At 35.2% G+C, this 26603-nt stretch overlaps 1 protein-coding gene across 3 annotated transcripts in view; it reads left to right on the top strand.

The window, feature by feature from the left end:
- LAMA2 (laminin subunit alpha 2) overlaps positions 1–26603 on the top strand; it is a 631935-nt gene that overhangs the window by 18785 nt on the left and 586547 nt on the right. The window contains exon 2 of one of the 3 annotated variants that reach the window (XM_057489269.1): positions 6082–6116. The exons of the other annotated variants lie outside the window; for them this stretch is intronic. The gene's annotated coding sequence lies outside the window, so the exon portion shown is untranslated. The remainder of the gene's footprint in view (positions 1–6081; positions 6117–26603) is intronic. 3 annotated transcript variants of the gene reach the window in all.

Genomic DNA, 26603 nt, shown 5'->3' with positions numbered 1-26603 from the left:
AAAAAAAAAAATTAACACATGCCTATGTTCAGGCTATTCTGAACATAATTCTATAGATTAAGTCAAAATTGGTTCATGTATGTAATCAATCTGTCCTGTTTATAATTTTCAATCATGTAATAAATTGAAAGACAAATCTAATATTTCAGACAAACAAGTGATTGCTATCACAGAAACTTAGAAAGGCATTTTAATCAACTAGTTCCTCTTACAAGATCTTCACCTGTTTAACCAAAATTAATGAAGTTTCATAATGATAAGACTTTATGTCTTTTATTTTTATCTACTGCTTTATCTCCAGTCGCTAGCCTGGAGTATGGTAGGCATTCAATAAAAAATTGTAAAATGAATGAAGAAGCTATCCCTTATCCTAAATGGTTAAGGGGCAGTGCTGCTTTCTCAGCACATCTTAGGTAGCACCATATCACGAACCCTATGGATAAAATCAACCCTTGAAAGTTGAGTGTGAAATATTTTGTGCAAGCTTAAGGGTTGTAGTAAAGAAGAAAGAAAAGGTATTTTGTGGATTTTTAAAACATATCATTACATATAAAGTATGTATAGTTGTTATCTTCATTCATTTTTTGGATAGACCAAACATTTTTAAGTATACTTTTATTCCTACTGCTTTTATAATCTGAATGAGTATTTTTGTGATACAGATTTCCACAAATACTAAAACACCCTAAATGGATTAAGTCAAAATTGGTTACTGTGTGTAATGAATCTGTCCTGTTTATAATTTTATATTATATATATATATATTATGTGATGTTGGAAGTTGTGCACAGAAACAAGGCATTGTCATCAGTACCACCTAAGTGACAAAAGAAAATATTTTAGAATACTTCATCTTGCTTTTGTGATGTAGTTTTTTCCTAAGGATCCAAGAGACGTTCTGAGCAATTTAAGCTTTGGAAGAGGAATGCATATATCTTGGCTTAGTCAGAACTTTTCTATGGGTGAGGATTTTTTGGATGAGAATTATAATAAAGAAGATGAAAGTGTTCATTTAAGATGTAAGTTCTGGGAAATAATATAGATACCTCACATAGGGTGATTTTCTTTTAATTTCAGGAAAAAAAAGCTTTTAAAAAACTATTCACCAGGCCTTCACAACATGTCAAGGCATGGGCTGTGCCCTTAGATGTGGTTTTCTCCTTGAAGTTATTGACAATTAAAATGGTGATATACTTAGAATTAATAAAAGAGATTTGTAGTCAAAGAAATATGGCACTGGTATTCTTTTTTTAAGAATGCAACTCTAAGGCAAGGCAGAGTTGATTTTTTTTCTTTTGGCACCACTTAATCCTCATTACATAGCATGGAGCCTGGCACATAGAATGGTCACAATAAATACTGAATGATGGGATCATAGAAAACAGAGAGCTAACTTTTAGGAAAGAACACATACTGATAGGTATTGAAAAATATGGGGGTAGTTAAGAATATGACTCTATTACAAGTAGGAAGTAAATTTCTACTCAAGTTCAGAAAAGGGAACCAAATATAGAATTTGCCAGAACACGAAGGAAAAGTGTAAGATCATGGGATGCTAAAACATGGTTTTCCAATAAAATGTTTAAATATAAGTGATGCTTTCAGAAGTTAACCACCTGTTATTTTTAATATACCAAAGAAACTAATATTCGGGACTGCCCCTCAGTTGCCTTCCTAACTCTCCCACTTGCCAAGCTCATCACTTGGAAAGGATTCTCTTTACTTTTTCTAAATTAATCTGTTTTTGCCTACTTAATTTTGTCCTATTATGTCTCTAATAAGTTGTTTGAACCATCAAGAGATCTTCCTTTTTCCTCAGGACACCCCACTTTTGAATGCTCCTATCTTCCCTTATTCTACTTTTAAAATGGACTTAAAAACTCCTTTCCTCCAGGTTCTCACTGATGAATTCACCTGTGTCTGGTCACTTCTGTCACATCAGTCCCACAGATGATTACAGTGTAAAAATCTTAATTAAATTATGTGCTTGATTTTTTCTTTTTTCTTTTCCTTTTTGCTTGATTTGTGGGTTTATGTGCTGAGACCCTAGGAGAGATGGAATTTGTGTTGAAATTACATGTTTTCTTTTTAATGTCAATTGAAGCACCTAGTGATTGAATTCTATGAACTCACCAGGCCCTGGCAACATTTCATTTGGGAATTTGATTAAAGGGAATAAAAAAGTGGCAGCCACTTTAATTTTTATTCTTTGGTAAGTATTTTTCATGGATAAAGAGAGAGTAAAGTGATTGAAGAGGCAATACAAATCAAATAATAAACTCTGTAATCAACTATAGAATTATTAGCATGTTAGCAAATTTCTTTCAATATTCTAAAACAGAATTAATATTGAATGCTTTTAAAATCTCTGTTCAGTGATAAGTTAATATAACATTCAGATATAGAAGATCCTATAAACCAAATGTCTCAATTTAAGTAACCACATAATATGGTTATCATAATTTCTGTGGAGAGATAAAACTAAATTCTGTCTGATGGGTCTTAATTACAGCCTCCTTCTCCACCATGTTGCTATCATATGCTTTATATTTGTGTAACATCTGTCATTCTAGTCATCTAGGATGGTTTTTTGTTTTACCATTATTTATATGCCTCCACACAAAGTTTTTAGTACTGTGTTGTATAAAGCAGGATTCTCCCACAGCTGAAATAAAGAGGGATCAATACTTAAAATTAATTACTTAGCCCGATAAAATAAGGGATAGAGATAGAGTCCCAGATTTTCTAAATCCCAGACATGCATTTCAGTTCTATATAAATTCTTCCAATATGGAAAGTAGCGTTTTTTTTAAAAAAAGAGAAAGCTAATATGAATATTGAAGCATTATAATAATAGTAGGGATGGTAGGGTTATGATTTTTGAAAATTCAATCTATAGATAATCTTTAACATTTTTTGATTCAGTCAACAAATGATGGTTTCTCATGTTCTCTACAGAGAAACATCCATTCATTTTATCTGTGTATTTAAGATAATTCTTACCCCTCTCCACTTAATTGATGTTTTTATTTTTTGCATTCTGTTCATAAATATGACCAGATACAACTTAGATTATGTATACTGTACTGTTTTGCATTACCACACACATATTTTATCTTTCATGGATTTGTGCATAGTTTCATATATTAGGGACTTATAAATTGAGCTTATTATAACTCACTTAGTAAAATACTGATGTCAAAATCTAATGTGGTTTTGAATATCCCCAGTGAAATCATCATTTCACTGAAATTTCTTTCTAATAATACATTAACCATTACTGGCATTGCATTTTGTGCACTGCATTCCATTGATGTAATTTTGAACTTCCATTCTACTTCACTATAAATGGAATTTCATTATATCTGATTCCACAATAAGTGGGTTACAGTATGGTTGACATTTAGTGGAATTACAGATCTTCATGTCTTTTTATACCCTGCATTAAAATGCAGTATGTGTGTTTTCAGTTCAGTTTCAAAGAAACTGTTATTGATTTACATAGTTGGGTAGAAGAGTTCTGTTAACCTCCATTGCTTGATTTCACGGTGGCTTTTTTTTGTGTGTGAAATCATTTGAAAAGATTTCTTAGTGTATTTGGAGCTACTGGATGAAAATGAGATAAAACTTATGGATTATAAATATGTTTGTGCAATTTTTCTGTAACACAGTAAGTCTTTATAAAGCCTTTGTGGATCTTAAGCTATAACTGCAACTTTCTCTTGCAACTTTTAAAAAATTCTCTATTTTATTATGAAAGCTCTTGTCGAAAATTAAGTATCTTGCTTAGTGCTTAGACTTCCTTTCTCCTATAGAGTGAAATTAAAATATTTCTTTTGTCTTGACCTCAGGGGAAAAAGCTTGGTGAGGGCAGGATATTTTCTTTGGATACCTCTTTCTGGGATTAGATGGCAGAACCATGCTGTGGTGGCCATGGAAGGGGGTCTGGGCTGAAGGAGATGATGTGGGCAATGGACTTTGCTTCTAAGATGACAGGCGCTGGGATCTTCTCAACTCTCCCTAGTATATCTCAGAAGTAGGATCCAGCTACATACAGGTAATCCCTTTTTGACTCAGAGGGGCCCTATAGCAACAGACCCAGGGGAGAAAATTGCTCTAGCATAGTCTTAAAACCCTTAGTTGAGAACTTTCTTCAAGGGTCTGAGACCCTCCAGTGCCTAGACCACATCTACTCAGTCTACTCTGATGGTAGGAACATTTTTAATTCATCCAGGTTAAGATCATCCACTAGGTTTGTGCTTAAACCTTACCATACCTTCTCTTCTTTTTTTACTTTTTGCTTTTTCTGGGGAAAAAAGGGTGACAGAGTTAGTAAGTGCCTCAAAGACAGCTTCATATTTCATTATTATTCCACCCACAGCCTTAGTGTTTCAGCTGAGTTTGAGGGCATCATGTCTGTAACTTACAGTATCAGATTTAGAATAGAAATGCCCTTGACAACAGCTTTAATGAGCATTTTTAATTCTACAATAAAATAATACAGAAAATTGTTTTCCTTAGTCTCTATCCCCCAAGATAAGAGTATCTGGAGGCCAGATTTCCTGCTGAGTTCTTTAGTATTATTGCCAGGTCAGAAACTAGGCATATTAACATGAAACATGTTGTTCTGCATCTGGAAGCCAGAATATAATAAGCATTGTTAATTTAGTTAAAGAAAAAGACAGCTGTTTAAGATTAGCCTTCTGTATATGTGTGGGAGTTACTGGAATCATGTTTCTTTCCCAAGATGTGTAGGTTTTTCTTTTGCTTACGTGCAAATTTTAATTGATGAAGTAAATATGGAGCTAAAGGAAATAATAAAACATTTTATAATTTTAGTCGGAAATTGGTTGACAAGTACTCATCTGGACGGTGGTATACAGTTCTAGAAACCAGATAACTTCAAAAATCTTTCTATAGCTGCCTTGTGTTCCGGGTCATAGTTTCCTGTAGTATAAACTACTAAGCCAGATAAAGCAACTCTATTTCCAAAATCAATCTTTGTGGTAACCATTATTTAAAGCCCTTGCTCAACTGATGTCTTGCAGTTATACCACTGTGGTTTTCTGTATTTTGATAACTTTCTAGGTTATGCGCATTTATGTAGATGTGTGCAATGAGATATTTTGGAAACTATAGTTTGTATGTTGAGTTTAAACCTCTTATTTCCATTCAGCTTTCATGAGCTTTAACTATTTTTCAGTTCTATGGAAGTGGTAGTACCAATTATATGGCCAGCATTTTATTCACTTTGTTTCAACTATTCCTGAGATCCCTGAGGACTGGTATTATTATGGTTACCATTCCATAGCTGAGGAAATGAGGCCTATCTGGACTGTAACATAAAGACACAATCTCTTTTCTTTAAACAACTTTTTAGAGGAATAAAAGTAAAATTATATACATACAGTAAAATTCACTCGTAAGTATACAGTTCAACGACTTTGACAGATGTGTACACCCATGTAACTACCACCTCAATCAAGAAGTAGAACATTTCCACTTTCCCTGAAGTGCCCCCTTGCTCTTTGCAGTCTTCTACGGTACCCCCAACCTCGAATCTGAATAGTTTGATCTGTTCTAGGAATTCCTTTATAAGAATCTCCAACTATGTACTTTTTTGTGTTTGACTTCTTTCTCTCAGTCCAATGCCTGTAGAAATCATCCATGTTTTGATGCTCATCAATATTTTGTTCCTTTTAATAGCCAAGAATTTCCAATGCTTGAATATATCTCAATTTTTCATTTAGCACCATTGATGACATTCTGACAGTTTCCAGTTTTTAGCTATTATGAATAAATTTGCTACATACATGTCATGTACAAGTCTATGGGCATATGTTTCATTTCTCATATTTAGGAGTGTAATTCCTGGGTGGCATGATAAGTATAAATTTAATTTAGTAAGAAATGGGAAAATTGTTTTCCACAGTGGTTGTATCATTTTACTTTGCCTAAACAATATGATTTTAATCTAATAATAATAAAGGAAACAGACATTTGATAAGCTAGCTTTTGGGATAAGGAATGATAGTAAAATTGATCATTTTACTCTCTCATTCTTTTTATTTTTATTTTTAGAGAAAGATAGTAAGGATAAAAGCTTCCTCTATAAGGTAAGATTTTATTAAGAGGCTTTCTGGAATCATAAGAGTCCTATAAAAATTTTACACAGGCATAAAAACTGAATGAATATACTTTGTTCAACTTTTAAAACAGTTTATCAGTCACTTGTTAGCTAATTGTTTCACAGTATTATGAAAATGGTTAAGCAGTAATAATGGAAAATAAAAATCCCAATTTATTCAGGACAAGAATGTGTTAAACATGTACTATATATAAGAAAAAGTTTCCTATACTGTACTTACAAAGATGAGCAAGACATTTTTTCCAACAAGAACTGGTATAAGTAGGGGAAAGATGAGGTATTTTAATACAAAATTCCTTTAGAAATTGCGCACTTGCACCTTATTGCAACAGTGACTAAGCCACTACTACCTCCGGAGTCTAGGTTGTGGGCACTGTCTACAGTATATTTTGTAACTGCAGTAAGAAAGCAATCAGTTAAGGTCGCAGCAGATTAGAGGTGCTTATTAGCAGTAAAATATAGTCAAAATATACCAGGCATAAACATATTTTTATGTAATGGAATTACCTCACTACATAGTTAATCTATATTATATGAGTCTATAATTGAGGTTTGTGTGCAACAAAAGAGAAAATTTATCTGTTATGTAGACTATATGTGTTCTTAATATCACAGCCAATGTCTTAGATATCTTCTGAGAGCAAGTGTGGGTGCCATTAAGTGCAGCTCTCTTCTTCTGCTGTGGGTACAAATATACAGTGAATATAGCCCCAAATTAGAAAAATTAAGAGGATTTTAGGAAAATGGAAGAGAAAAAATTTAGGAGAGGAAAACTAACTTCCTCATTCTTCTCTCAAGGTTGTTCACTGAAATTCCTATCTTAATAGTTATGGAAAAATCAAGGATTTTATTTGTATTTTAAAAGTAGCTCTATATGGCTCAAGGTTTGCTGTCAGTTCCTTAACTCCCACATGGTTTTTGGATCTTCTATCAATTGGATACTTCAAAGGTTTGCATTCATTGACTTCATGGTGTAAAGAGGGAGATAAATGCTGCATAAATACTATTTAGATGCCTTTGATTTTGTACTTTAGGAAATATGTGCATGTTTGTAGCACGTGAATGTTGCAATTAGCAAAGTGTTAAGTGAACAACAAAGAATATGACTTATGATAAGGGGTGACCTGTATAATGTAACTGTATAATCTGCATGATATATGTAAGTAATATCTGATGCAGTTCAACATAGTTCCTGGGCCCTTGATATCCCAGTCTAGTCTGAAGCATGTCTTCTTTGAAATAGCTATGCTCACTGCAAAAGAAGAATTTACTTTACTTCTATTTTATTTTATTTTTGTTTTAGTTTTAATGACATACTTCCTAGGTAGTAACAAAGTAAGTGTTCCTGGACACCTCCATTTAGAAGACTCTTAAGATAATTCTCTTATTTGAGCTTTAAGGTGAAGATAGCAAATTCTCTAAAACAGACATAATTGAACACAGGTTAGTCAGTCTAGAGTTCATTACTACTGAATTCAAATATGTTTTAATTTATAATGTTTAAAATATATTCTTAAATTCATAGGATATTCATATTGAATAGTATTTTACAAATTTCTAAATTCAGTAAAATATTTATATGTGGTACTTATCCAGCCTTTTTTATTTTACTAAAAACAGCAAAAATACTTCCCCCAAACTGTTACTATACCTGGTATACATTACTGATTTTGAGTAAAGTTGCAAGATGAAAACAATTAGCTAGATCCATGTATGAATAGCTCTACTTGGAGCAATTTGTTGCTCAACCCTATTAGGCAATAGGGATAAGGTTGAGATGGGATAATTTGGTCTAACTTAAAATACTTAGCTTCACAAAGAATTTTTCCTGAATGTCATTGCTGTGTATTCCGTGTTTGGCCAAGTGCTGAAAATCAACATGTATTTGCCTCTGTCAAACAATTTGTAAACCTTCCACTCAGATACTCACATGAACAGGACAGAAAGGATAGTGGAAAGTCATATTGCTTTTCTTAAAACAAAAACAAAAACATGCATTCATCCATCCATCCATATTTTCCTCTTTTTAATTGCTTATGTGGTGCTTAGTCTCTGGTTGACTTTGCAGAGTTATGTGAGAACAAGGCTAAGGAAGGAATTCCACCCAGAGTATTTCTGATTCTCTTAGTATTTTGTGGAACAGCATGAGAGATCTCTCCCAATTGCACAGGGTGAGTTCAGCCCACTGAACACCGCTTAACAGCAGTTTACCACAAGCCAGTTATAATGTCAAAAACATCAGAACCTTTTCTTTTCTCCTATATTTGAATAATGATAAATGCCTTCACGCTGTGTGAAAACTATTGAAGTGTGTTTCTCTGCAGGTAAACTTGGCAGTGTCCTATATAGCTACACTGGACGGGAGTATTACTTAAACAGTGTGAAATACATTGGCTGACAAGAATCGTAGCACAATTTGGAATGACGTTTATGTAAGTGGCCAGTCTGCCAGTTATTTGTAGTTTAAGAAATGGACCTTTGAGGCCACAATAACAAAACCCAAGTCTTTATTTGGATATTTGGAATGAAAACTGTAGTTGTTCCTTGGGGGAGAATAAAATAAACTCACTCACCCGACCATGGTTCATCAAGTATGTATGTTGAGAAGTAACTTCCTTGCTCTTTATTCTAAAATAACATGTATGATATAATTAATAAGTCACTATTGCTTTCAATTGTCTAAATATAATTATAATTAATTTGAAATATTTAATTGCATATGTACATGGTGCCTGATTGTTTGCCTTTGGGCTTCTTACTTGCTACTTAACTGCTGTGCCACTCTTTGCTGCTAGTTTGTTACTGTCCGTCTCCCTTGGTGATGATAGTTCTGTTTCTCATGGCAAATTTCAGTAGTGGTTTCATGGTTCTAGCTGGGCAGCATAATAGCCAGGCAACCCAAAAATGTGTTTGGCTAATGGGGATATGCGAATGGAGGCCAGAAACTTCAAATCCTTGGCAAATTTTTGAAAGACTTCAATTTTGTCGATTCATATTCCCATTCATTTAGTTTGTTGGCACTCCAGAATAAATGTAATAATCAGAACATTAAGTATAGGCACCAATTTAGCAACTGAAACAATCTGTATCTGAGTCACTGAGTTTCTGATATGTGAATACCTCACTAGTTAGGTGGTTACTTGTGAAATGGAGTATGCAGTGCTCCTGTCATTGGGTGAGGCCTTGAAGGTGAGTACCACAATTTGAAAAACCTCACTAGTCTGATCATGCTTCAGGAAAATAATTGGCATTTTCAAGTTTTCCTTACCTTGTGATTTCTTTGCTTTTCTCCAATGATTCTTTTTTAAGTTAGAATGTGGTTACATATGATTCCAAGATCCTTTCCTTATAGGGTGGGTTTTCTGAAACAGTGTGGACATTAAGAAGCCTAGGAGGTATCACTTAACTCTGAGAAGCTGTTGTGTCCTATCAACAGTGATTTTAAGGTCAGCCCATGACCTAGGGCCAGAGGTGATTCATAGCCTCCGCGCCCCACCCCAACTTCTTGTCCATCTGGATAGTCAAGTAAAATTAAAATCCCTTGGTCCTCAATTTGGATCTTTTCTCTTTTTTAAAAGGAATGATTTAGGTGAATTATAGTGCAGATGGGGTGCACTGCATTATAGTGAATTATAGTTGATGGGGTGGAGTTTTGAGAAGTAGAAACTTTCAAGCATTAGGTTTAAGATAGTTGAGTGTTGGACATTCCCTGCACCCATTATCTTTACATTTGTGTTTACTATTCCTCCTTCTCTACCTCAGCCCACCTAATTTTTGTTCATTCTTTGTTTCATTCTCCTTGTCTTGGGTTTCTTTCCATTCATATTCCATGGTGTCTAATTGCTTCCCCTTGCCCCCCTTCTCCTCCACAAAGAGAACATGAAATAGAAGCTCCCATTAAACAAAAATAATAGAAGTAATATATGTTTATTACTTACTCATTACAACTGGTAATATATAAGCAACAAAAGAGAAAATTTTCCGTCATTCCACATTGGACATTGATCATGGGCTTTGAAGAATTTTAATTATATATAGAGAAGTATACTTTGCCTTATTTTTCTCAGCTATTTAAGAATTTGTTCTATGTTCTCAATTTTAAAACTTATTTTATCCTTTATTTTACTTTCTCCTTACTCTTTCTCCATGCCACAAAAGCTAAATTAAATTTTATTTGCATTATATATGGCCTATTAGCTTCTATAGAGAAAGAGGCTACCCTTGCTTGCTTTAGGATTTACATATTTTTATATTTAATTCAGGAGATAGGAAAATGAGACAATCTTGACATCAGCATTAGTTCTTTCCCATGGAATTTTGATCTCACTACAATCTCTTTATTGAATGTGTACAATGTTGAGTGTTATTTCATTTTTTTACACCTATTTTTCTCTTTATTTTACCCTATATTCCTGACTTCCTTTCTATCTTAATATCTCTAATCTGTCCTCTTATTCCTTTTTTAACCTCATTGTTACATCATAGTATGAATCAAAGTTGTGTGACAGGTTAGTTTTGTTATTTCTTGTGAGTGAAAGTTTTAGAAGTAAGCAAAAGTAATTATTTTCCCCAACTTGATGGTATTTACCTAAAAGTTGGTATTATTACTGTAAATTTTCTAAACTTATAATTAAGTTTAATGAAGTAGGAATTCTATACAAGATTTTAGAAATATTGGAAACATACACTTCAGAATCTAAGTAAACTTGCTAGAATGAATGTACACTCATACATTTGCATCCTAGTCATGATTGTATTTATCTGATAATATATTTTTATCATAAAAATCTACTTAATGCTAAATTATCTAGAGAGCAGAGTTAATAAAAAGAAATAAAAGAATGTTAGAATTTAGAATATGCAAAGGTATCATCTACTCCTATCTCTCCTATAATAAGAGTTGTCTAGAAAAGCACTGTCATCCAACCCCTTGTCCAACCAGAAACCAAGTAGTTGTCCTGCTTTTCATTTGCTTCATTCTCTTCCCCATTACATCCAACATTCCCTTGTAGCAAGTGTAATATTCACAGTGTTGCACAGAAAAAATGCAAATTTGTGTTTCTAATATAGAACTTGATTTGAGACCTTGAAACTCCAATTTTTTTTAGGGTAAGCAACTTAATCTAGGTGTTTTCAGGTAATTTCAGGTCAATATAATAACTATTTGGTCACTTTTCTATTTAAATCTGAATCATTTCAAGGATGAGCCTCCCGATCCTTCTCCTGATGTGGGATCTGGGTGCATGGGGAGCATCATAGTGTCAGGAAAGGGATTTGGGATCCTAATTAAATGTCTCAACATAATATATTGTGTCTGCTTCAACGAGTGGACATCAGGATTCCTTCCCAGTACAGATTCAGTTTCCTCATAATAACTGTACTTAAGTTTCACCTATGCTTTCCATCTGACCTGTGGTTTTCTCCTGTGCTAGTCTTTTTGCACTATGCTCTGGTAATCTCTAGCAAATGAACTCACCCTTTCTTCACCGTTTCCTCAATGATGGGCCCACAAGAGTGTTGAGAGTTCTTCTGTCTCCCCCTTTGAGAACCATGGGGCGCTTATAGGGATTGTTCTTCTGTTGGTTCCCTGCTTGTGCCTACTTATGAGTGAGTCATATATAGTCAACCGTTCTCCCAATATCTAGAGGTAGCAATTTTGGGTGTTTTATGTTTTAATGTTTAGTGTAACAATTGATGTCACTGATAATACTACTACTCATATACTACTAACTGCTATTATCCAGCAATTATTATTAATTATATAATATTATATTTAATATAATTATATATATAATATATATAATATTAATTATATTAATTTTTCCCACATAACTGTTGCAAGTGCTAGAAACATACTAACTTATTTAATTCTCAAAACAATAGAATGATATATAGTATTGTTCTCATTTTATAGATGAAGAACTTGGGACATAAGTTTAAGTGACTCACCCAAGGTTTCAGACCCAGGGAATCTGACATGAGAATTTGTACCTCTAATCCCCAAACCTGCAGGAGACCCCCATCTGTTCGACTTTCTTCTGCTCACCTCTGCCAGTTCTTTTGTCCTCAGTGGTCCAGGGGCTGGTCTGGTCAAGGGGGTGATGGTGGTGTATTGGGGAGGAACTTGTTCAGTAAGAAAAAATCCCATTCGTTTTCAAATACCCAACTTACTCTCACCAGAATTCTAACCTTCTAGATTCAGAAACCACAGATTCAGGATCTTTATTTCTTGTTGTCTTCCTCTCCCTGCCCCAATCTCTCAATCCCAAAAATGAAAGGTTGCCTTCATAGTCCAAAATTCAGCCAGTATTGGTTACATGGGAGAAACACAGAATATATTACTGCTTGAAAATGTTCATTTGTATAGTACACACTTACCAAAAAAACCAATCAGTCCTATTTCCTGAAATCTACTGGACCTTATGAAACTGCCACTTTTGTAGGTTACAGTGGTAAGGAGCAGCAATTTCATGTGGTTCAACCTAATATTACTTCATCAGTTTTCTTACAGGCTCACAGTCAGGCCACCATCATCTGACAACTAGAAGTCACAGCAGTCTTTTAATGGAGCTTCTTGCTTCCCAGTTTGTCCTCTCCCATTTGTTTGTTACACTTCCCCTGGAGTTAGCTTTATAAAGTACAGTAGTATTGAACCACTCCCCTCTATAAAACACTGTAATGGCATCTGAGTGGCCTTAGTATAAAATCCAAGTTCCATTAATGTGGTTTGTAGGTTGTGTAGTCATACATCCTGCTTAGTCTCTGGCAGCCTTGGTTTATACCTGCTGCCCCAGCCTGTTTATTAAAGGAGTCCCTTTTTATTCTCAGACATGGCCTGGTTTGGATGAAGAATTATGTGGTCACCTTGCTTATAAGGTACCTCATTTTCTGGCCTCTGCATTTTTCTCCAGACTCATCTGTTGCCACTTTTAAAATCATCATCTGAGCTGTAGCTATCCTGAACTCCTTTGGATTTATGGAACTATTATGCTCTCTCTCATTTCTGAGCATGGGTCCATGCAACAGCCCTCTGTTAATCTGACTCATTCATGCCAATTTGTCACAATTGCATTTACATACTTCATACAAGAAGCACTTCTTGATCTCGGTGCTAGTCTGGATTTCCCTATTTTCTGTATTCACATTTGCTCTGTATATCCCCAGTCAAATGCTTTCCCACTTTACCATGTTTGTACAAATTTTTGTGCTTCCTTTCAGAGCGCTCCTTCTGGAAATACAAACCTCTCAGCTTATTTATTACTATATTCCCAGGATGTGTTGTATTTATTGTTACGTAGATGTTACTGAAAATATACATAAGTAAGTTGAATATACATAAGTAAGTTGAAATATACATAAGTAAGTTGAAAATATACGTAAGTTGAATGAATTTATGAGACAAAATAATTTTTGGGTGACTTTGCACTGTGACTCTGCTCTTGACTTTTTATGTTAGAAGAGAGATGTTGAGACAGTAGGAAGCATTATAACAAGGGAGAAGAAAACAGAAGAGTAAAGGACCAAGTCTTGAGTATCAAGAGAAGAACCAATAGAGAAAAACTGAGAGGCTTTAAACTGACAATTCGATGGACCCTACATTCCACTTCTGTTCACCTGATCCCCTCTTCACACTGTGGCTCTTGCTTATCTCAGCAGGGACACTTAAACCTGAAACCCATTATATTTTGCCTGCAGTGTGTAAACTTATTGAAACTCTGATACAGTAACATAATTTTCAATAAGTGTGGAAAGTAATTATGTTTGAACTTGAGGATGTAATGGACTAGGACAAACTCTCCCTTTTAAAGTAACAGTTATGTTAAACCAAAACAAAACAAAACAATTTCTGAAATGGTGACTTAAAGTAAGGGCTGTTTAAGTCCAATTTATAGCATTCATTTCCAGAGAATGAAAGTGGGAAGCTGTTGTAACCTCTTGTTTGCAAGCTATTGTTGTGGGTTGAATTGTATCCTCCAAAAAGATACCTGAAGTCCTAGCCCCCAGTACCTATGGCTGTGACCTTATTTGAGAAATAGGATCTTTGCACATGCAATGCAGTCAAGATGAGGTCACACTGCATTAAGGTGTGCCCTAATCCGGTATAACCCGTGTCTTTAAAAGAAGAGGAGGAGAGACAGAGATACAGGGAGAAGGCCATCTGAAGCTGAGGCAGAGATTGGAGTGATACATCTACAAGCCAAGCAATGTCAAAGATTGCTGGTCACTTCCACTAGCTAAGAAAGAAGCATGGAATGGATTATTCCTCACATTGTCCAGAAGGAAGCAACTCTTCTAAGACCTTGATTTCGGATGTCTAGCTTCCAGAACTAGGAGTGAATAAATTTCTGTTGTGTTAGTTACTCAGTGTGTGGTAACTTGTTATGACAGCATTAGGAAACTAATAGCACTGGTTTAAGAGGAAAATTAAGTATATCCAATACATTTGATATGGAAAGGATGGAGATGGAAATGGTAGAATGATTGGAGGAATAGTTATTTATGATTTAAATTACATGCTGTGCTTTCTTACTAGTAGCTCTCAATCCCACTGCTAACGCTACTTTTTAAGTAACAGAGTTGCTGGTCTGCTGTAGTAGTCTGGTCAATGATAGAGGAGCAATTAGGAACAAGTAAACCCCCAAATCTCAATAACTTTACATTACAGAGGTTTAGTTCAGTCATGCTGCATCCATCCTGTGACCCGGGGTCCCCGTTCTCGCCTTGTACTGTCTCCAACTCAGTTAAGTGGCTTCCATGGTTGCAGCGGCTGCTGGGGCTGGCACTCCAGTTTTTCAGCTGTTAAGTCATACACAGTCCTCCCATCTACGTTTTATGTCAAGAAATAGGTGTGTGCCCCTTTGATCTGCAAGGAGGCTGAGAAGTGCAGGGGACACAAAGAATATTTGGTGAGAACTACTTTCTCTGCTTAATCATAATGGCAAAAAAAAATATTCTTCAAAATCTATTAAAACCACACTATCTTCTCAAAGATTCTAGCTACTCTCTCATTTTTGTTTCTTTTTATTCTAGTGTTAGTCTTTTCAAAGCTTCTCTTCACATACTTACAACTCTTACACAAGTCCTTCCATTCCCATGGTGTCGTATTGGCCCCTGCCAGAACTACGATGGCATTCCGAAAGTTTTTCTCCAGCCAAAATCATTCCTTATGGAAACATTCATGAATGTTTCATTCTAACATGTTGGAACTGCTTATGATGAAAGAGGAGGAGGTAGGGGAGACAAGAGCAAGAAGAGGAAAGAATTAAGGGAAAAAAGAGGAGAAGAAGGAGAAAAAAGGAAGGGGAAGAGGAGGCATCCACAGATGTTTTTAGAGGAAAAAAAACACAAAAAACCCTTGCATTGTAGTTGTATTATTTTGCCCCTTAACTGAATTACCAGTTACCAGATTCAGAAGAATATACTCCAGGAAAAAAAAAAATCCCCTCTATATCACAAACCAAAGCTTTGCACAGATTCTTCTTAGTCTCTTATGGAAAAAATGTACACTCCTCTGTGAGGTATTTATAAGAGCTCAATGTATGGGTGGCTAGGGTGCCCTCTCCCCATCACCGCCCCCCCTTCATATTGTAGGTGCAGCTCATACAGATGGGTTATTTCCCAGCAAGTGGATGCTTTATCTGTCTTCATTCGAACCACCCCTTCACATCAACCCAGTTGCAATTACTCTTTACACAATTATATATATTTTTTGGAAAGAAAATCATTTAACCATGAATAAAATTAAAAAGCCTTTTATAGAATACATATGTATAAATCCCAAAACACATTTTTAAAGGCATTTATATGTGTTTGCAAAGGTAATACATGAATATATTTCAGTTGTTCAAATGTAACCTCACACATTAGGATGGCTACCTTAAAAAAAATCCATGGTGGTAAGGATACGGAGAAGTTGGAATCCTTATACACTGTTGGTGGGAATACAAAATGGAGGCCACTGTAGAAACTGTCATTTCTCAAAAAATTAAAAATAGAATTACCACATGATTCAAGATTTCCCTTTTGGGTATGTGCCCAAAAGAAAACAGGGTCCTGAAGAAATAGGACCCTGTTTGTAGTAGCATTATTAATAATGCAAAAGGTGGATGCAGTCCTAGTACCCACGGATGGATAAAAGGACAAACAAAATGTGGTATATTCATACAATGAACTATTATTTAGCCTTAAAAAGGAAAGACATTCTGACACATGCTACAACATGGATGGCCTTTGAGAACATTGTGCCAAGTGCGATAAGCCAGTCGCAAAAGACAAATACTGTATGACTCTACTTATATGAGGTCCCCAAAATAGTCAAACTCAGAGAGACAGAAAGTAGAATGGATTATTGGGGCAAAGAGGAGGAATAGGCAGTTATTGTCTAATGAGTAAGGAGTTTTAGTTTTTAAGATAAAAAGTTCTGGAGGTGGTTACACAACAATAAGAATGCACTTAATCCTATGGCACTATACACTTCAAAATGATTAAGATGGTAAAGGTTATGTGTATTTTATCACAGTTAAAAAAAATTAAACTTATAATATCCCCACTCCCAGTACTCTAGTCAGAGAAAGCCTTTGTTTTTAATCTTCATTTTGTGCATTTATATAAACCTTTTCTGTATAGCAATATGTGATTTGTTCTTTGAATAGTTTTGTTTTCACATAAATACTATGTTGCTAAACATCTTGTTCTGCATGTCCAGCAATGTTTAAGTCCAATTATGAGAGATGGAACAGGGAAATTTCACTGGCCCAAAGTGTAGAGGCCTCTTGTTTCCTTCTGTGCCGCATGACTTGTGGCATAATTCCTTTGGGCTGAGACTTGCTATTGTTCCTTCACAAATGAGCCACTCTGGTCCACTTATTCATGGTCCACCAGATCTAGGATTTCTACCTGCTACTTCTATCATCCCCATATTGCTTCTCCTAAAATTCCCTTTTCTACAGTAGATTGTGTATCCCTGTCTATTTATCTATCTACCTGGGGATGTGAGTGGAGAGTCAGGCTTCAAGTTGAAATTGCATTTTTTCACAACTCTTCAAATTGTCTTAGCTTTCAGTCTGTTCCGAATATCTTTAAAAAAATCTTTTTCTGTGGTGGTGCGAATAAGGATTGAAGTACAAATATTAGTTCTCCTTCAGTTCTCTAATCTTTAGATATGAGCAGTTTATAGTCTCAAGGATTGGAACATATACCCCAAATTTATAATTCCCAGTGGTTACTCAGATATTTATGCTATACTTCAGGAATAATATCTGTTCTCAATATTTAGGGTGAACCCAAAAATGAAGAATTGGAGAGAAAAGTTTGAAAACTCAAATACTTTAATAGGCTCCCAAACTACTGGCAGCTCAATCTTGTTTGTTTTTTTTTTCAACATTGGGAAATATAAAATAAAGATACTCCATAGCTAACCATTATTTAATACTAATAGTGTACCTTGGTTAACAAAAGTTAGGCCATATTTTGAATTTTTATGCTTCTTTTAAAAATTGGTAATCCTTTTCTGAGATAAATTAAGGAAATCTGAACTCTTGAGGCCCTCCCTTCTTTTGAAGTAGATAAAGATCGCTTTGCCAATTAAAAATATTTCATTCAGTGGTAAAGTTTGGAGTTGATAAGGTGTTTTAGTATTCAATAGACACAGTGTTGTAGTATTATTGGTAAGAGGGTGAAACAGATCCCAGTACACTTAGGCTCTGCTAACAAAGACAAAATGGATTATTAAATATGTATATGCAGAATCTGATTATGGTTGACATTCAATTTGAATACATTCCTTCTCTTAGGTATAATTTTCAGTATAAATCATCAACCAAGCACAAAATGATTGAAAGCAATAGGACATAAAGACCCAGTGGATTTAAGGGGACTGAGAAGGTTCTGTGGCTATTGAAAGGGATCCATAGCTGATATTTGTCTGTAACTAATAAAATGGTTAGAGCATACCCTGGTCTCCCTCCTGTCCCATTACTCCTCTAGAGAAGTGGCCTTCAAATTCTTTTCTTGGTAAGAAGTACATTTAAACTGTGACCAGTTCTTGTTCTCTCTAACCTGCTCTCCCACAAACACATGCTCACACACACACAATGAAAATGTCATGAAATGTCTTCGAGCAATACTTAAGCTTGTTATATTCAGTGCTCTCCAATATTTCTACCAAAATTCTTGATTTTTAATACTAGTTTTGACCTACTAAACTTATTTCAGTATCCACTTGCAGACCATAGCAACAATTTGAAAAACCCTCTCCAGAGCATTTCGTTTCATATATTTGACTTCATTATAAGAAGAGTTGGATGTATGTTGACTCAGTAATGGATCACTTCATATTTACCTCCATACCTTTCTGCGAGCTGGGCTCTTTGTTTAGGAAACTTGCTTGAACTTCTTCATGAAGGATTTACCTTGTTACTTCTTTACTAGAAGTTCATGTCTGTATATGCTAGGCAAAAGGAAAGGAAGGTTCTCTCTTTTTTTTTGTAGATAATTATTTTTTTATTGAAGGGTAGTTGACACACGGTATTACGTTACATTAGTTTCAGGTGTACAACATAGTGATTCAACATTTATATACATGACAATTCTAGGTACCAGCTATCACCATACCAAGCTGTTACAATATCTTGACTATATTCATTACATCCCGGTTACTTATTATTTTACCATTGGAAGTGTATACCTTTTTTTTTTTTTTTTTTGTGAGGGCATGTCTCATATTTATTGATCAAATGGTTGTTAACAACAATAAAATTCTGTATAGGGGAGTCAATGCTCAATGCACAATCATTAATCCACCCCAAGCCTAATTTTCATCAGTCTCCAATCTTCTGAGGCATAACAAACAAGTTCTTACATGGAGAACAAAGTCTTACATAGTGAATAAGTTCTTACATGGTGAACAGTACAAGGGCAGCCATCACAGAAACCTTCGGTTTTGCTCAAGCATTATGAACTATAAACAGTCAGTTCAAATATGAATACTCATTTGATTTTTATACTTGATTTATATGTGGATACCACATTTCTCTCTTTATTATTATTATTTTTAATAAAATGCTGAAGTGGTAGGTAGATACAAGATAAAGGTAGAAAACATAGTTTAGTGTTGTAAGAGAGCAAATGTAGATGATCAAGTGTGTGCCTGTAGACTATGTGTTAATCCAAGCTAGACAAGGGCAATAAAACATCCACATATGCAGAAGATAGGAAGGTTCTCTTTTTAAAAACTGCAGAACTGTTTTAATGCCATGTAGATCATCTTTGATTATTAATTATCCCAGTGGAGATTAGCAGTCTTCTATTAGGTGAGTTTTATTTACATGGTGACCTTCTAGGAATATGAAAGCTGTAAGATTGTACTAACAAAAGACCCCTAAAGGATGCAAAATTCATAACTGTCAGCGATTTTTAATACTTAAAATAGTAGTGTTCCTTTTTCCTGAACAACTTTGAAAATTCTTATTATCATTGGTAGTTTATTTTCTTCCAGGAGTATGAAGCCAGGACATTAAAAAACATTCTCTCTATTGGCTAAAGAATGTGATAAGGTCAGTCCAACCATGCAGAATTTGTATCTCATCTAAACCCATAGATTTGAACATTACATCTATGGCAGTGACTCCAAAATACTTATTTCTGTATTTGAACTCTTCTGTGAATTCCAGCTCCTAATTTTCAACTGCCCTTTGGATATCCTTACTCATATATCCTTGCCAGTCCTTATAATTAAACATAGTCTTAAATATAACAACTTAGCATTCTCTTTTGGAAGTTCCCCATTCTCTCCACACACCCCTCTTCCCCCTCCAATCAACTGTATTCTCTTATTTCCCAGTTTCTGCTAAGGATATCAGCAGTCTTCCAGGTCATCCACTTTCTTTCCTCCTATAGGATGTCAGTCAGCAAGGCTTCAATTCTATTTCTAGAGTATTTCTTCTACTCTTCTCCTTTCTAGTCCTACTGTTTATATCCTCATTATCTTTTATCTGAACTATTGCAGTCACCTCTTGGGGTAGTCACTAATGCCAGTCATGGGTATTTCCTGTTCTCCTTCTGGGTATGTAGTAGGATTGCACTCGCTCACTCTTTGAAGTTAGGCATAGCCATAGTCAATGCAGTGTGATCCAAAGTGACACATGTTGCTCTTAGTTTGAGTCCTTTGAAAGCCAGTGAACAATTCACTATGCTGTAAAGAAAAAATGATCTTCCGGATGGATGCCTAAGTGTGGAATATATGGATCAATACACCCCATAGGGCCCAAAAGCAAATGGAGAAGGAACAAGAAATAAGTCTTTCTTAGTTTAATCTGCTGAGACTTTGGAATTTCTGGCTATGCAACATCTCATCCTGTTCTGAGTGGTAGAATCCCTTAACTAATTTCTCTATTCAAAAGAGAAATCTCTTTTGAGAATGAAGAATTTTTCTGTCTTCTCTCTCCAATTACCTTTTGAAATATCCCCTGGTCTTTCTATTCTTGCATGCACAGTGACCACTTTCTACCTCATTTGCTTTTCCGTTCCTATGGTCTAGACACCATCCTCCCTCTAGTGTTGTCTGTTGAAGGGCCACCCATTCTTAAGTAGCAATTCAAATACCAACATTTATCATACTTTGCATTTACCATTCTTAGTAGATTTCTAGTTCTTTTCTGAAAGGAAATGGTCTTCTTTCACTTCCATATTATTGTAAATACAATTTCATAATACCTAGTAAATATCTTAAAAGTTGAATAAATGAATGAATAAATGAAATTAAGGTTACATTTAATTTTAAAACTGCCACTTTACTCCTTAGAAACCAGGTGGTTATTTGCAACAACAGTAAGACAAATGCTGCTAATGTATGTTTCCTAAGTTGAAAAATATAAATTGAGATTGTCATTTTCTTTCAAATGATCTTCTTAAACATTTTTTTTCCTAAGGTCCACTTTGACTATTATTCTAGTGTCTGACTTATCTTGACTTTAAAGCATTTCTTTGTGACTCCAGTTTTTAAACAATTTTAAATAAGTAAAACTTACTTTAGAGAAATTTTCAAGAACTTACTTTCCAAGGAGTGCACTTGGACTGTTAATGAAACCTATCCTAATTCTTTTCAGTTTACATCTATTAGCTTCTTTTAAAAAATAACAAGTGATCATTACATTTTTCTCAAATTGCTTGAAATGTACTAACCATTATTTTCTGAGTAATATAAGGACCCAAGTCAATGATTATTCTTCTACATCATCATAAGTCTAATTATTAAAGGAAAAAAACCCTAAAAATTCTTACTCTATAAAATCTTACTTAAATATGTCTCTATGTTTTACTGTCAAAGTAGTGTTCACAGTAATAAAGAACAAGGTTAGGTCACTCTTTATCACATATTATAAGAACTTTGCCTCTTCAGCGATATTCTCACAGTGGAGTGCTGTGTCATTGATCACATTTTTGCTACAGTGAAATCCTGTAGGAGTGACCAGGCCTCATACAAATCTCTGCAGTTGTTGTTTCTTCCAGAAGTGAGTCCTAGGACCCTGAGACTCAATCACGCAGTGAGTATCTACTGAGAGTTTACTGATACTCAGGCCTTAAGCTTTTACAAGTAGAATCCAAGTATGGACTATTATCCTTGCCTCAAGGGCTTATGCTCATAAGAATTACATACATTACAAAGAAATGTAAGAGTAAATGGTAAATTGCACTGTATCACCTATCAATGGGAAGAATTGAGAGAAAGGAGAAGTCAGTATGGGCCATGAATGGTACAGGAGAGCGGTCCTTAGGCAGGGCTAGATACTAGTGGGTGAGCGTTTGGTGACACTTGTGGCATCAGGCAAGGAACTCTGGATCCTTGTGGGAGCTCTGGAATCTCCTGAAGTTAGGATGTCTGGCTCCGAAGCCTGACTACCTATATTCTAATGATAGCTGCAGTATCTGTAAGGTATATGACTTTAGGTAAGTCACTACAACTCGGTGCCTCAGTTCCCTTATCTGTACAAAATGGGAATGAAGGTTGTCGTCATAATAATAAGAACACCTATCTTACTGAGTTGTGAGGATCAAATGAAACTGTAGGAATAAAGTAGGTAGAACAGGGCATAGTATATAGTATTTGTTATTACTATTTATAATTAGTCTTTTATAAGGACCTTATGAGTGCTGAGCATGTGTTACATGGACGATTTTCTCTTCACCACTATCTTATGAAGAAAGTTGGCTGTCCATGTTCAGGTAAAGAAGCAACTGAAGCAGTTACAGACGGTGAGTTGTCACCAGTTAGCATATGAGTAGCTGGTATGGAAACCTCAGGCTTTTCCATGAAGCACAGAAAGCTGAGCACTTTATCACCACGTCTGCCTCTGGGATGAGTCTGAGTTCAGCACCTGGATTCTGTGGAAACAAGGATCAGGGCACACCGACCGTTAAAGTTTACAACTCAAACTCCTCAGAGTGTCTCCTTCTCAGAGACATTCCTCCTCCTACTTAACTTGTGTTATGTTTGTACGCATTACTGTGATTGCATATGTTCCACAAGGAAAAAATGGAAAGCCCTGGTGTACCAACATTTAAGGGTGAACAAAAGAGTAGGCATCTCCCAAAAGGACAGAATTCTGACATAGAGTGTGTGCCAAACACACTCTATGTCGGCTGGTCTCACTCTCAGGTAATGATCCCTGGTTTTTGATCCAGGAACCTCAGAATGTCCCCTTCTCCTCTTTCCATTTGCCCTGCTTGTTACCTCTCCTTTGTAATTAGCAGTATATCTGATACACAGAACAAAACTTAAACATATGAATAAACAAAAGATTAAATGCAAAAGTATCTTAGAGGGAGGCAGAAAAGAAGATTTCAGTATCCAGAAAGTATGCCCATCGATGGGAGATCAGATGGGTATTGTAGTTACAGATAGGTAAGCAGAGTCCAAAGTGTGGGGTCATAAATAAAAGCAGAGAGGTACAGGAGGCTCAACAAAAAAGAAATGATTAAGCAAGATGAGTAGAGATTTGAATACTCCTCCTTCATGATCTTATTGACCAAATCCTACTTCTCATATGATAATTACCTCAAACATTACTTCCTCTGAGAAACAGTTGTCTCTCCTACCCACCTTGAGTTGGCCTTCCTACCAAATGCTCTGAGCAAGCCCCCATCTTTGCCTTCTAATAAGACTTCTCTTCCCCATTCTTGTTCACTCCAATCTTTTATTTTAATCGTGGCCAGAGATGTATGTCATTCCCCTATTTTGAAGTTTATAGTGATTGGACAAAATGGGTAAATGTGATTAAAAACTACAGTTATAAATAAGTCCTGGGAATGCCATGTACTTGGTGATTGTAGTTAGCAACTTTCAAATATACAGTAAGTGATGTTAAGAGAGTAGATTGTTCTCATCACAAAAAAATAATTTGTAAATATGTGGTGAGGAATGTTAACTTATTGTAGAAATCAGTTCACAATATATACATATATCAAGTCATTATGTCACATAGATAGAACTAATACAGTGTCTTATGTCAATTATATTTCAGTTTAAAAAGTTTAAAGAAGAAAAAAAACAAAAAGGGTTTATCGTGATCTACCACTGTTCCTGTAATAAAGACCAAAAAAGCCTCCACCGTTCTTGTCCATCGTGGGTTTTGACACTATTTTTCAAGTTATGTTTTGTTCCTACTGGGTTCCTCTGATTTCGTGAATATGTTCTGTTCTCTCCACTGCTTTAAAAAAGCACTTATAGCTAAGCCCTCCTACTGCTTTAGAAGATCACCCCCACTCAGCCTATTCATGTTTCAAACTTTAGTACGAATGCCAGTTTCTTAGAGAAGTCCCATTAGACAGCACCCCACCCTCCAACTAGATCGCATTCTCTTGTTAGGGGTACTGTTGTTTTCTACACTCTTCCCTTTAGCATTCACATTGGATTATAATTGTTTACTTTTTAAATGAGTTGATTAGTATTCCTTTCTGTCTGTTGTAAACTTTAAAAAGGGAACGACTATTTCTGTTGTTCTTACCATCTCTCTTTTTCTGTCTGCAATGCTTATCATTGGTAAGCACCCAAAAATATTTGGCCCTGGTAGACACCCAGTAAATATGTGTTGGAATGAATAAGTATCAAGTGAGAGAATAAATGGATAATGCATTCATGAATGAATAAAGAACGTATTACGTTTTTGTGGTAAATATTTTGCTGCCTCCATGGCTACAACTAAGAGTGTCGTATTCTGAAATATGATGTGGAAGCCATGGAATCAAAGGGGGTATGTTAGACATGCAGACTGTCATTTTAAATATTAATGGGAGATGTGTAGTATTTACAGGGGTATAGAACCATATATTCCATAAGGGAAGAAGTCAAGGACAGTGGTACAGAGTAAGCATGGGGCTCTTAAGGTAAGTTGCCTGAGTAGAAGGTTTTCTTTGGAAGATGGTGGAAAATAAGGCTTCCCTGGAGTGGAGCAAGTGAATGCAAAGCTTCAGAATCAGGAAGAACAATTTAAATGAAATGATTCTATCACAGACTTTCAACAAACACTGACTTAGTGTCTACTAGTTACTAGCTAAATAGTATTAGGTGCTAGGGAAATAGAAGTAAGTAGAATGAAGTAGGAAAGATTTATTGTGATGCTTGGAAAGCAAAGTACATAAAGTTTGTGTGATGAAGAGGATTCTGAAAACTTTTGAAAGATGGGTCTGAGGGGGAGGTTTGCTGGATGAATGAATTAATCAGTCAGGTAAATAATTAGCTGAGCTAATTTTTCTGTGCATTCTTATTTAGTTTGGGTCTCTTGGCTGTGAAATTTGACTTTATATTTTACTAGTTCTTTGATTCTCTTCCATTCTGTTAAAGAAGTTTTTTAAATATAACTTTTAAGATCCAGAAACAAAAAATAAATGGCATGCTGGACAAACAGATGAGCTTAGAACTAAAAAAAAGAGAGAGATGGTAAATATATAAGTGAGAAACATGATAATGAGTTTCATTAACAAGACACACTATTAAAAGAACACATATTCTCAAGTGATAGATGGTAATTTATTCTCTGTGCCCACCGTGCTGTAATCTCCTGATGGTGATTTTTTAAATACACTGTGCAGCTAGGGGTCATCACACAATCCATAAGCACCTCAGTCACTGGGAAGTTCAGAGGTAGAAGATGAAGGGGATGACGCTGACCTCTGTTAATTTCAGCTTGAAAAGAGCATCTCTAGAGAACGCCGTCTAAATTTAGCTATGTATAAAGTGCTCCATCACACAAAAGCAAAAAAACAATCTCATTAAAACAAGCTCAGAAAACAATTCCAAGATATATGATTAAAAGCAACCAAACAACTGGAGCACAAGTGCTGTGACCTTCTCTTGACTCTCCCGTCCACAGCTCCACTTATTCAAGGTCTGTCTCAGACCGTAAGCTTTGTGCACAGCCATAACTTTGGTAGTCAGTCACCCATCTCATCTATTATTTTTCCCTTTCTATTTTCATTGAATTCTTTTAGGAGAAACTTGAAAAAAATCTTATCAGTGTAAGTTTTCATTCACGTGCTTTTAAAATAAGTGTATCTACAATGGCATTTAAAAGTGTCTGTTCTATTGTCATTTAAGCTAGTGTTTATTGAAATTTCATTGAACTGGAGAAATCCTTTCCTTCCAGTTCAGTTTAAAAAAGAAGAGTGAAAAGGACAGACAGGAGCCAGAAACACTGAATGAATTGTTATCCTTTTTATTTAATTTTTAAAACTATGAGTTGATTCATTTAAACGGATTCTGAAGTTCTTGTGTGTATGTCTGAACACTGTTGTCTTAGAGCTAAAATTTTTTTTGTTTTTCAGTTGTGTACACTGAAATAGCAGATTTCTTCTAGTTGATACTTCGGTGGAATAAAAATTTTTAGTTACTGTAGAATTCTGTAGAGTAAGTCTTCCAATTGATGCTTTTGTAGAAAAAAAACACCTCTAGGGAAGATATGTTAGTGGAATATGTAGTCTTATTTTCAATGCCATTTTAAAAATCATTTATATTTTTACTTATGTATTATGGATCCTATTGAACATATTGATCAGTTCCATTGTGCCTTGCTTGCAGTTAAACCCAAGTACAAAGGCAACTCACTGGGGTGGTAGGAATGACTGTAAGATGTGGGGTCTGTCCTGGAGCTGTGCAGACAGTGGGCTGGGTGGATTGTACACTTGAGTGAATACCATCTATATGAGCTTTCCTCAATTTGTTCATTTCTTCTTTTTTAAAAACACAACCTGTTTATTTTTAATGCATCTAGGTTTCACTTCAGTGTGATCAGAAAATGTATCTTGGGCAAGGTCTATGTTTTAGAAGTAAGTGTGATTCTTTGAGGGCTTGTGCATAATACATTTTTCCAAATGACCAAAAAACAATGAGAGGTTTGTAAGTTTTTTCTACTTCTAGCTTATTAGAGAAAACTAGCAGAAATACTAAAAACAAATCACCAAA

Source organism: Manis pentadactyla, chromosome 12 (assembly GCF_030020395.1).
Source record: "Manis pentadactyla isolate mManPen7 chromosome 12, mManPen7.hap1, whole genome shotgun sequence".
Taxonomy (NCBI): domain Eukaryota; kingdom Metazoa; phylum Chordata; class Mammalia; order Pholidota; family Manidae; genus Manis; species Manis pentadactyla.
This window is presented reverse-complemented; position numbering and strand designations above follow the sequence as displayed.